The 13395-nt window shown below is 42.4% G+C and overlaps 1 protein-coding gene across 2 annotated transcripts in view; it reads left to right on the forward strand.

Annotated features, from left to right (window-relative positions):
* Positions 1-13395, forward strand: part of DRD3 (dopamine receptor D3) — a 62255-nt gene that overhangs the window by 19009 nt on the left and 29851 nt on the right. The window lies entirely within an intron of this gene.

The following is a 13395-nucleotide window of genomic DNA, read 5'->3' on the forward strand; positions in this document are numbered from 1 at the left end:
CAGCAGTTCTCTATAGAAAGGCTACAAAGAAAGGAAAGAAAGTAGGCACAGTCTTGGGATGAGGGAGAGTTCTGTATCATGGAGAGGTTTCCAGAGGCAGATAAAAAGGCACGTAATGAGTCCTGTCAGTTCTTCTCCTCCCATCCCTTTATTTGTTCATTCTCCATACCTACTTCTACCTTCTCCACTGAGGACATTGTCTAGAACTGGGTTTAGTTCTATGTAAAAAGTGACCAAGCAGCAAGATGCCTCTTGTGTCAATAGGGAAAACCCGAATGAATACAAAAGGCACCTGACCCTAGGGTGGAGGAGGTGGAAAGAACATTGCCCTTGAGTCGTGGACCTGAATTTAAATTCTGACTCTTCCATTTACCACCCATGTGACCTTCTCTGAACCTCAATTTCCTCATCTGTAAAGTGAGGGGGGTTGGACTAGATGACCTTTAGGGTGTTTGCCAGCTCTACATGGATGATCTCATGATCCTGTATGGACTGAGTTGGGCATCAGTGGGTTCATCAACTCTCAAAATGGAGCCTTCCAGGAAGGAGAACAAGATTCTAGCCAAGAATGTTGCTATGACAATGCCTGATCACTAAACATAGAAAGCATGGAAGAGAACTGGATCTGTGTTCACATCATACCATTGATTGAAACCAATCAATTCGGGAAAGATCGAGAAGCTTGATCTGGACAAACAGTAAATTGGGCCACGTTGATTCTGTGTTTGGATATTGCACAGTCTGTAACTGAAGGAGTGGAGGTGATGAAAGGGAAAGGAAGGAAGTAAGAGGAAGGAAAGAAATGGATGTACAGAGGAAAAGAGGAAGAGCTTGGGGAAGCAAAGACAATCTCCACGTTGACATTAGACCAACTCCATATAATTTGCTTTTCTAAGGAACAGCTCTTAGTTTCCTTTCCTGTCAGAAGGCAGCAGTGGGTACAGCAGAAAGAGCAGTGGGTTTGCATCAGAGGACACGGGTTTGAATCCTAAAGTCCCCTCATGTCTCTGGACTTCAGTTTTCTCAACTCTGCAACGAGGGGATTGGACTACATGGCCTGGAAGGTCCCTTCCAGATCCAGAGCCATGATCCTATTAACTTTCATAGATGCAAGCTGGGAGGGACCTGGGAGACCACCCAGTCTAACTCCTTCATTTTACTGTGGTAAAAACTGAAGCTCAGGGAGGGAGTCACTTGCCTAAGGTCACCCAGGTATTAAGTGACAGGTCCCAGTAAAGCATGCAGCAACCTCCCACAATGCCCTACGTTAGGGTTGATTCAATGGGCTGTGCATGTATGTGTCAGAAAGGGCCGGCAATTTTCAGTGTAAGAATAAATAAAAAAAAAAAAGGCCTTCAGGGAGCTGTGGAAAGAATGCAGCTGAATTCATTCAGCAGAGATTTCTTTTCCCGACCTCTAAAATGGCACCCATCACACATGCAAACCTTGAAAGTCTTTGACAAAAGGCACAAAAGAGACCAGATGAGTCACAGGCCCCTGGAATTTTTACTTTGCATCTAAATAGCACATTATATTTGTAGAGGGCTTTCCAGTCTTGCGGGGTGGGGAGGTTTCTCTCCCAACAACTCTATGAGGTAAGTTCATGGAACTAAAGATTTATTAAGTCCCCTGTCTGACAAAACAAAACTTAGTGAAAAGCAGCCCATTCTGTTCTCTGGGGGTTCATTAAATCCGAACCGTGAGTGGAAAGCAGGCCCTTTCCTAGTTGGCAAGAATGAATTTGATTTGAACTGGCTCTGTACCTCCTGCTTCATATGTCACTCCAGACCCTCTTTCTAACTTCAGTTACCCACTCCCCAGATATTCATGTAGAGGTATACCACAGCGATGCTGAGATCAGGGGTATTATTAGAGAGATTATGAGGGAAACCAGGAAAAGGACCATAAGTCTGAATAGAGGTGAGCTATACCCACATACGCCCATACTCCTTGGGGAAAGCCTTATCAATGGCCCCTGCCCTTGCCCTCAGAGGAAGAGCCAGTGGTAATATCCTACATCTATATTCCCCTCAAGGGAAAAACCAACTATAGCTCACCCCACAGTGTGGACACACCACTGCTTTGTGCTTTATCTCTAGGAAGGAATGAATTGTTAGGATACTCTCGCTGCAGAGTGATAAGAATCTTGCCACACCCATACAGCTACTTTTCATGACCGTTGGCCACAAAGTTCTATTCTGATGCTTCTTCATGGTGGCACTCATAGTGAACTTGAACTCCTCAAGGTAAGAGCAGTGGATTGTAAACTCTCACAGGCTCTACTATGCTAGAAAGACTCTGAACATAGTTCTGGCAATAGACTATGTCTGCTTTTCTAGGATCAGCTTAGCTAAGTATTCTGTCACCGGTATACTGTCCACTTGGTATTCCTAGGGTAATCCCATACCCAAAGACCATTACTCCCTGGATAATCCATCTTCCTCAGGTAGAGTGGACCAAGGAAGGCAAGGGTTTGCTGGAGGCCCTAGCTACATATACGTACCTCGAATGCCTCACCACTCATGCTGCTGCTGCTGAGGTCCTGACACGTGGAATAGTGGGATTAGGAGTCAGAAAAACCTGAATTCAAATCTCACCTCAGATGTTTACTAGCCGCCTGATCCGGGGCAAATCACTTAACCCTTCTCAGGTTCTGCTTCCTCATCTGTAAGTGGATGATGACAACAAAGGCTACTTGGTAAGGTTATTATAAGGATAAAATGACATAAAGTATAAAGGCTTTTGCAAGTGTTGGAGTATTATATAAATGTCAGCTAGTATCATTATTACTGCTACTATTATTATTAGAGCCATCCTGTTCCTTAAGATAGACATTAAGGCCAGGCATAGTGGCACCCATCTATAATCCTGCTACCAGGGAGGCTGAGCTTGGTAGGTGGCTGAAGTGCAGAAATTCTTACCTTTAGTGAGTTTAACTGCTTGGATAGCCACATTAAGTCCAGCATCAATATGGGAGCAGCCCAGAGAAAGGGGCCACTAGGCTGCTTAGAGGGGAGAGAGCTGGCCTAGGGGAAAAACTGAGCAGCTCCTCTGTGGATCAGTGGTGGGATCGGACCATGAGTGGCCACTGCATTTTCAGTTTGGAAAGACATAGGGAGAACTAGTCTCAGAAAAAAAAAAGTTGACATTGAGCTGGGTGCAGTAATGATACCATTCACACACACACACACACACACACACACACACACACACACACAGTCATTCTTCCACCCCAAACTAGGCCTTTAGCACTCTGCTAATCAGATCGAAGTGGGGCCTATGACTGTCGTTCACATTAACACAGGTCAGTCCTAGTACCTTGCATCAACTTGCAGAAAAGGTTTCTAAACCTACGGAGAAATTCTATCCTCTAAACATGCCTACAGCAGAATGAGTAGTCACAACTTTCCTGGCCCTAACAGCACTGATACCATGGATGGGGAGAAGATGGATATGTATAAAAATATAGGCTACAGATTTCTCCTGTGTAGACCCCACTGCACAGTGTCCTGCTTGGGGCAGGCAGTATATCAGTCAGTCAGCAAGCATTTATTAATCACCTACTATGTGTCAGACACTGTGGTTAGTGCTGGATATATAACAAAATGCAAAAAAAACCAGCTCCTACTGTCAAGGATCTCACAGTCTAATGGAGTGGCCAACATGCAAGCAACTATGTATAAACAAGATTATATACAGGATAATTGGAGATTATCTCAGGGGCCTTGGAGCTGGGGGCCAGAGGGAGGTCAGGAAAGACTTCTGTTGAAAGGTGAGATTTTAATTAGAACTGAAGGAAACCAAGGAACTTCAGGGAAGTCAGGAAGCACAGATGAGGAGGAAGGGAATTCCAGGCATGGGGGGACAGCCATTGAAAATGCCTGGAATCAGGAGATGGGGAGATCCTGCTCGAGAGACATCAGTGGCCAGAGCCCCTGGATCATATCATATGGGAGCGAGTGAGGTGTAGAAAGACTAGGGGAGGGGCAAGTTATGAAGGACTTTGAATGCCATAGGATTTTATATTTGATCCTGGAGGTGATAGGGAGCCAATGGAGTTTATTGAATAGGAGAATGATATGATCAGACCTATGCTTTGGAAAGATCAGTTTGAGTGAAGGATGGACTGGGGTGGGAAGAGGAAAGGAGCCCAACCAGAAGTCTGTGACAAGGCCTGAACCAGGGTGCTATCAGTAAAATGGCCTATGATCATTATCTCAAGAGGAGGCAAGGGCTTGAAAGTAGGTTAAGGGAACGGATTGGGTTTCAGAAGCTCCTCTTGGCCTGAGACATTATAACCAGTTAAGATTCTTCCCAAAAGACAGATGGCCTCAGTCTTTCCTATATGGAGGCTATGCTGACCCTACCTTCCCACTGGGCAGAATAAGTCCCAGGGCCTGTATTGAACTCATCTTGGGCAGAGGTGGTACAATTCTTGTAGCATTATGGTGCCCTCCAATGGCCAATTCTGGAATAGGCCCTGCATACTCACTTAAGGCTGCCAGGAAGAAAAACCTCACAATCTCTTTTGTCATTCTTTCTTAAAACATAACCATCATGAATTTGTTGCCCGCCTACAGGATCCCACCAAAACAAGCCTCTTTAGCACATGCAAATATTGGTACAGAGCTAAATTTGGACCAAGAGGATCTGCGTTCAAATCCTTATTTGGCAACTTAATTTAGCAAACCCACGTGGGTCTCATTTTCCTCCTCTGCTTAAAAAAAAAAATGTAAAAGATAGTGTCAGGCCAAAGAACTCCTAAGGTCCCTTGAGGCTCTAAATCCAAGATCCTATTAAGCTTCCCCTTACAATCTAGGATGCAGTCACCAACGGAGATATCGATGACAGATGTGACTTCACCAAAGGCTAAAGGTAGCAGAATCAGGATTTGATCTCAGCCCCTTCAACTGCAGATTCAAAACTCTTTGATTAGCCCAACAGGCCAAAAGGGATTCTTTAGTGTCAAAAATAAAGTGCATGCTGAGAGAGGGAGAGGTGGTATTACTTATGCAAAGGAAATTCAGGAAGAGGCATCATGCAACCAACATTTGTGTTAATTTAGTCTTTCTTTGAGGTCAACAGGAGGAATACAACACGTTTATTTATGCCCCCAAGCAGCACCTGCCCCTCCTCCAATGTCTGCTCCCATACTCTTCCTCTGTGCCGCCATAAATATTACAATCCCATGGGCAAAGGAGCAAGGAAGGGTGCCAAGACTATGCTGGGGGCTGGCATCTCTTCATGTTTCCTTGGGCAGCTGCCATTATCCTAAAGCAACTTAATTTTGTGTGTGTGTGTGTGTGTGTGTGTGTGTGTGTGTGTGTGTGTGTGTGTATGTTTGTGTCATGAGCCCTTTGGAAGTTTGGTGAAGCTCACAGACTCCTTATCAGAGTTATGTTTTAAAACGATTGAAGGTAATGCTAAATTTCAGTTAGATGTCAGTGAAAATAAAGTTGTAATTTTTTCCTTATCCAAGTTCATGGACATGCCTGAAATATAACTATGGACCCCAGATAAAGGTCCCCTGGACTAGAACCTATGTCAAAGGTCAGTATCAGGGATAGCGAAACAGTGACCTCCTCACAGATATGCTTTTATATAGAGTGACATCAGGGCTCACAGGTGATAGCAGGGTCCTATGAAATCACAGCTATTCCCTACCCTAACCCAGGAGATATTTAGCCATTTCAAATGAGTTTTACCTTAACTTAACGAAAGCCCTTTTCTCTTGTTTTTGAGAGAAGAATCAATTCCACTACAATCCTGGAGCTGAGGCTCAGACCTTCTGATGGCCTCTTGCTCATTTTAGCACCTGTGGCTTCATGCTTTGACTGAAAATGAGATTTACATGATCACTGATGCTCTTTGGAAGGACTGGCACCTCAGAAGATACTCCAACAAATGAGAAGTTTTCATAAACCAGGCTAGGAACCCAAGCAAATACTGCCTCCCTGCCTTCATTCCAGAGCCTGGTCCAATCTGAATCCCTGCTGCAAGGCTGCAGTTGTGTTCAGGAAGGCCTTAGGTAGCCCCAGAGACTGCCTCTGGACCATGCCGCCAGTGCCTCAAAGTGTGGACATCTGGGGGGTCCCGCAATCCTTTAGGGGGTCTGCAAAGTCAACACTTTTCACAATACAGTCATCCCTTCCACATCTCAACTTCCCCCATCATGGTTTTGATATATTGAGGATCAGCATAAGAAATTAAATGAGAATTTTTAGATGTTTTGTGGAAGCCAAGATGATACATGAAGGCCAGCAGACAACATAGAAAAAAGTTTAAAAATTCAGAAATGTATAAAATACATGTATAGTATTGTATAATATCAACATATTTTATCTTTTAATACCATAATAATTCAGACTTCTTCTCTGGTACAAAGGGAGGGCCCAAAAAATTTTGTTCAGATTTTCCAGATCCTGGGGGTACCATGTCCCCAATCCACTATTTGTCTATTAAAATACTCCTCCTTTTCCCAACTGCCTATCTGTATGAGGCACAATTTTCTTTATACATGTCAATTAAAAAGATATCACAAGAGATCAAGTGAAGAAAAAGATGTGAAAATCAACTTCTTACGCTAGACATTAAAGAGACCTTCGAAAATATGTAAAACAATGCCACTCTTTTTCACTACTTTTTTTTGTTGTGGAAAATATATTTTTTATAAAATAATTTGTTTATGTTAACATATAAAAGGATTATTATTAAGTGAATTAACAAATAAATATTAAAAATTCATCAGTTTTAATTTCTAATACAGTAAATACCAATAGATATAACCCACATAAGCAAAAGCTCTTTGGGATTCTTGGTAATTTTTAAGAGTGTAAAGGGTCCTGAGACCAAAAAATTTGAGAACTATTGCTCTAGAGACAATAAAACCTCTAGAAAAATCCAGGCCACACTATTTGAACTTGCTGTGTAATCAAGATTTACATTCCTGAGTCTTGGCCAGAACTAAAAGGATCTTCTTACAGGGAAGGAGGCATTCACATAAATAGACTCTTCAGCCTGGGCTTTGGCCTATATAGATAAGGGGGCGAGGCGGTGCTAATGAAATAGGAGAGCCAAGAAATTTCCTGATTAAAGGAACCTGAGGCAAGTCAATCAATCAATACATTGTTAAGTATTTATTGAGCCCTTATGTGCTTCCATGAACCTACTCTTATTGATATTGGGTACCTTAAACTATTATTTGTTGTGTGTTCACATATATATGCATATCTGTGGTATGGTGTCAGATGATCTCCCACCTCTCATGATGATTACTTGTATGACCCTGGGTAGGTCACTTAGTGTTCTTGGGCATCAATTTTCTTCAAAAGGGGAGTTGGAACAGATTGCCTCTGAGGTTCCTTCCAGCTCCAAGTCTATGACCCTGTGTGTGTGTGTGTGTGTGTGTGTGTGTGTATGTGTACATTAGTTATATATGCATTATATGTATATATTATTTATGGATATATCTGTCTGGTTTATAGATTTTTTGGTAGATCATATTTATAATAAATATGTATTTATATATATGCATGTATGCATGCATGCATGTGTGTCTATATATTAGAGTCAGATAGGTGACCAGGTGGATAGGGCGCTGAGCCTACAGTCAGGAAAACCTGAGTTCAAATCCCACCTCGGACCCTTTCCAGTTACTTCTGTTGGCCTCAGTTTTCTCAGCTGTAAATGGGGATAATGATAACACCAACTTCCCTGGGCTGTTGTGAGATTCAAATGAGATAGTATTTGTAAAGCACTGAGCACAGGAGTGCCTGGCTCATGGTAGGGGGCTGTAAATAAACTTATTCCTTCCTCTGGCCTCTTATATTTAACTGTATGTGTGCTTAAGGGGGGAGATTCTCATGGGAAGGGGATAGGTTTAGAATTAAAGGGAATTGAATTCTTCATCTTCCCAGAAGCAGGAAGGAACAAGCTAGTAGGGAAAGTCATCTGTTATTTATTGGCTCCAGAGCATGTTTGTCATCTCAGTTCTGCCGATGACTTGACAGCCAGAGAGTCCCTAGGAAGAGAATTTTCATGTGAGATCTTCGAGAGAGCTAAGCAACCAGAATAGGATGCATCACTCAAAAGAAGGGGCTACTGGGAGGGACTTAGGGAGAATTAATGCAAAGAGATTCTGTGGTTCTAGGTCATCCAAAGGGAATTGACTTAAACCCAAGTCCAAGGCAATAGGTATAAAAGCCACACCTTCACCTAAAGGGCAAGGATAGTAGTTAGATCCAGCTGTTGGATTTGTTTCAGGATATCCAAACAGGACAGAGAATGGGGAAGTGGGGTGGGAGGCAATGATGATGGGGTGATAGATGGGAGAGAAAAAGAGAGAAAGGGAGACAGAGATAGAAAGATGAAAAGAAAAAAGAGAGAATACCATCAAAATTCACCTAACACCCAAGGGAAAAATCTTTGAGGGCCAGACCTTTATTGTGCAAGGAGCCAATCAGAAGGCAATACTTCCAGAGGTCGATGACCAGCAAGGATAATCCTGAAGCTCATGGGGAAGATTGAGAGGAAGCTGAGAAAGGGGCTCCTTGAGGGCATGGACTGTCTTTTGCCTCTTTTTGTGTCCTCAGCACTTAGCACAGTGCCTGGCACATAGTGGGAACTTAATAAATGTTTGTTGTGCTGTATTATATTACCATTGTCCTAAGCTCTCTGCTCAGAGCCGAATAGAGAGAGCAGATTCTAGATGGAATGAGACAGCTAATTTACCTGTCAAACTGAATCCATCAGCTAGAAATTTTGATTTTAATTTAGCATTAAACAGACAGGATTGCACCAGGTGGCTCCATGGAAAAGAAAGAAAAGGGGGTCAATCAGGAAAGAAAAAAATTAAGAGAAATAAAAGTCTAATTCTCCATATCTTTCCATATGGGACCAGGATTAATTGTTAAAGCATATATAATTTTGTGAACTTTCTCCTCATTTTTAAAGTTTAACCCTTTCTTTTCTTTTTTTGGGGGGGTGGAGGCAATTGGGGTTAAGTGACTTGTCCAAGGTGACACAGCTGGTAAGTGTCAAATGTCTGAGGCTGGATTTGAACTCAGGTCCTCCTGACTCCACGGCTGGTACTGTATTTGCTGTGCCACCTAGCTGCCCCCAGTTTTTCCTTTCCTTTTCTTTTTTTAATTTTAACACTTTCTAAAAGATGTCATAGGCCACCTAGTCCAACAACCTCATTTTCCAGATGAGGAAGACACAAGGAGGATAAGTGACCTGACTTGCTCAGGGCCACTCAGGTAGTAAGCATCAGAGTCTGGATTTGAACCCAGGTCCTCTAACTTCAAACCCATTGCTCTGTGATGCTGCTAAAACCTTCATCATTTTCTATGGGGAAAACTAAATAGAGTAAACCTAAATCAAAAAGAGAGAAAGGGCATTACAGGGGCGAAGCCAAGATAGCAGCTGGAAAGCAGGGACTTGCGTGAGCTCCCACCCAGGTCCCTCCAAAAACCTATAAAAAATGGCTCTGAACAAATTCTAGAACTGCAGAACCCACAAAATAGCACAGGAAAGCAGGGATCCAGCCCAGGACAACCTGGATGGTCACTGGATGAGGTCTATCATGCAGGGAGCAGAGGGGAGCAGAGCTCAGCGTCTGCGGCGGCAGGACCAACCAGATCAGGAGCCGGGCAGAACAGGGCCTAGCACCCTGAATCAGTAAGCTGTGGCAGTTACCAGACTTCTCAATCCACAAACACCAAAGAAAACAGAGAAGGTTAGTGGGAAAAGCTGCAGGGGACAGAGTTTGCAGTTCAGCCACTGCCCCAGGGGCAGTGGGGGTGGTGCAGCTACAGAACTACAGCTGCAGTTACTTCTGGCCCTAGGCCCACCTGGTGGGAGGAATTAAGTGGCAGATCTGAGCAGGAGTGCAGAGCCTGCTTAAGATTTGCATCAGGTCCGGTTTGGCAGTTCTTGGGGAAAGAGGAGTGCTGGTGTGGCAGAACTGGCTGTATAGAAATAGCTCTGAAATCAACAGCGCATCCCCTCAAGCTTGGAACAAAGTACTCTTTGCTCTACAAGCAGTCCTACCCCAACAAAAAGCTCAAGGGTCAAGTAAGTTGGCTGGGAACATGGCCAGGCAGCGAAAACGCACTCAGATTCAGTCTCAGACTTTGGAATCTTTCTTTGGTGACAAAGAAGACCAAAACATACAGCCAGAAGAAGTCAACAAAGTCAAAGAGCCTACATCAAAAGCCTCCAAGAAAAACATGAACTGGTCTCAGGCCATGGAAGAACTCAAAAAGGAGTTGGAAAAGCAAGTTAGAGAAGTGGAGCAAAAATTGGGACGAGAAATGAGAATAATGCAAGAAAACCATGAAAAACAAGTCAATGACTTGCTAAAGGAGACCCAAGAAAATACTGAAAAAAATTGAAGAAAACAACACCTTAAAAATAGACTAACTCAAATGGCAAAAGAGATCCAAAAAGCCAATGAGGAGAAGAATGCCCTGAAAGGAAGAGTTACCCAAATGGAAAAGGAGGTCCAAAAGACCACTGAAGAAAATACTACCTTAAAAATTAGATTGGAGCAAGTGGAAGCTAGTGACTTTATGAGAAATCAAGATATTATGAAACAGAACCAAAGGAATGAAAAAGTGGAAGACAATGTGAAATATCTCATTGGAAAAAACACTGACCTGGAAAATAGATCCAGGAGAGATCATTTTAAAATTATTGGACTACCTGAAAGCCATAATCAAAAAAAGAGCCTAGATATCATCTTTCAAGAAGTTATCAAGGAGAACTGCCCTGATGTTCTAGAGCCAGAGGGTAAAATAGAAATTGAAAGAATCCACAGATAGCCTCCTCAAAAACATCCCAAAAAGAAAACTCTTAGGAACACGGTCGCCAAATTCCAGAGCTCCCAGGTCAAGGAGAAAATACTGCAAGCAGCCAGAAAGAAACAATTTGAGTATTGTGGAACAACAATCAGAATAAAACAGGATCTAGCAGCTTCTACATTAAGGGATTGAAAGGCTTGGAATACAATATTCCGGAGGTTAATGGAGCTAAAGATTAAAACCAAGAATCGCCTACCCAGCAAAACTGAGTATCATACTCCAAGGCAAAATATGGATTTTCAATAAAATAGAGGACTTTCAAGCTTTGTCAGTGAAAAGATCAGAGCTGAATAGAAAATTTGACTTTCAAACACAAGAATCAAGAGAAGCATGAAAAGGTGAACAAGAGAGATAAATCATAAGGGACTTACTAAAGTTGAACTGTTTTGTTTACATTCCTACATGGAAAGATGATATGTATGATTCATGAGACCTCAGTATCATAGTAGCTGAAAGGAATATGCATATATATATGTGTGTGTGTGTGTGTGTATGCATATATATACATATGTATGTGTCTATGTATGTATATATGTAGGTGTATATATATTTATAGACAGAGGGCACAGGGTGAGTTGAATATGAAGGGATGATATCTAAAAAACAAAATCAAATTAAGGGATAAGAGAGGAATATATTAAGAGAGGGAGAAAGGGAGAGATAGAATGGGGTAAAATATCTCTCATAAAAGTGGCAAGAAAAAGTGGTTCTCTAGGAAGGGAAGAGGGGGCAGGTGAGGAGGAATGAGTAAATCTTGCTCTCATAGGATTTGACCTGAGGAAGGAATACCATACGCACTCAATTGGGTATCTTACTCCACAGGAAAGAAGGAGGAAGAAGACAAAAAAGGGGGGATGATAGAAGGGAGGGCAGACAGGGGATGGATGTAATCAAAAACAAACACTTTCGAAAAGGGACAGGTCAAGGGAGAAAATTGAATAAAGGGGGATAGGTTAGGAAGGAGCAAAACATAGTTAATCTTTCACAACATGAGTATTGTGGAAGGGTTTTACATAATGATACTCATGTGGCCTATGTTGAATTGCTTGCCTTCTTAGGGAGGGTGGGCAGGGAGGGAAGAGGGGAGAGAATTTGGAACTCAAAGTTTTAAAAACAGACGTTCAAAAACAACAACAACAAAAAAGTTTTTGCATGCAACTAGGAAATAAGATACACATGCAATGGGGCGTAGAAATTTATCTTGCCCTACAAGAGAAGAAGGGGGATGGGAGGGGAGTGGGGTGACAGAAGGGAGGGCTGACTGGGGAACGGGGCAACCAGAATATATGCCATCTTGGAGTGGGCGGGAGGGTAGAAATGGGGAGAAAATTTGTAATTCAAACTCTTGTGACAATTAATGCTGAAAACTAAATATATTCAATAAATTAAATATATAAGGAAAAAAATTGCCATTACATACCCATGGAAGCTATATGTACAGAAGGCATGAGTAGATTTTGATCTGCATCACTGGCAGAAGTGTCACATTGTTGACTGTTATCTGTTATTAACAGATTCACCAAACTATTGAAGCCAGTAGTATCTTGGTCCTCAGACAGCAGTCACAATCTATTATTGGTGGGCCCATATTTGAAGCCCATCCAGCTTGCTAGAACCCACCAGATTTTGTTCTTCGCTGGCTCTCACATTTAAATAATACTTTGAAGCTTTCAAATTGTTTCATATATGATGTGTGTATGTATGTATGAGTGCATAGGATTTTATGGGCTAGTCTGAGAACCAGAACACTATAACATAATTACAAAACACATTCATATGTTTGGGACTTTGTATTGTGATAATATCTGATTAATCCTAAATGAATAAATTATTCCAATTCCTTAATAGCAAAAGAAAAAAGAGAGAGAGAAAGGGAAAGCAGCAAATAGGGGGCACTAGCATGTCAAGTCCAAGGTTTACAGAAAAGAATGAACACTAGGTTGGTGCCTCTTGTACGTAAGACACTGTGCTAGGTCCGTGAGTGATATGAAGAAGTGTGAGACGTGGTCCCTACCCTCAAGTGGCATAGGTTCCTGTTGGAGAAACAACGCTTAAATAACAGTTCAATATAATAAAGTTGTTGTTGTTCGTCCTTCATTTTTGAAGAGAACCAATGACATCACAGGTGATGTCTTGACTTGGGCGTGAATTGGATTTAAGTAAGGCAGAGCTGCACAAAGTCATCAGTGTCACTCTCTTTTCCTGAGTCATCAAAGTCCAAGGGCAGAACAAAAATCAAGACCAGGATGCAGTGGATGACCGTGGCGTCTTCTATGCCTGACCAAGCTCTAAGCTCTTCACAGCACCTACTTCGGCCACCTTCGTGGCCATTGGAACAAATCATTCTCCTTCACCCATTCCACTGGGGAAGTCTTCACATGCTTGGAAAAGACATTCCGCCTAACTCACTGACAGGTTTGAGGGCTATCGGTTACCTTTAACTTGGTTTAGCCTATCTGCCAAGACACTTCAGTAGGGTATGGCCATTGTGCATGCTACAGCTTCTTGGAGCCACAGGTGAGAGTTGAATGCC

This window comes from Trichosurus vulpecula, chromosome 2 (assembly GCF_011100635.1).
Source record: "Trichosurus vulpecula isolate mTriVul1 chromosome 2, mTriVul1.pri, whole genome shotgun sequence".
NCBI classification, from domain to species: domain Eukaryota; kingdom Metazoa; phylum Chordata; class Mammalia; order Diprotodontia; family Phalangeridae; genus Trichosurus; species Trichosurus vulpecula.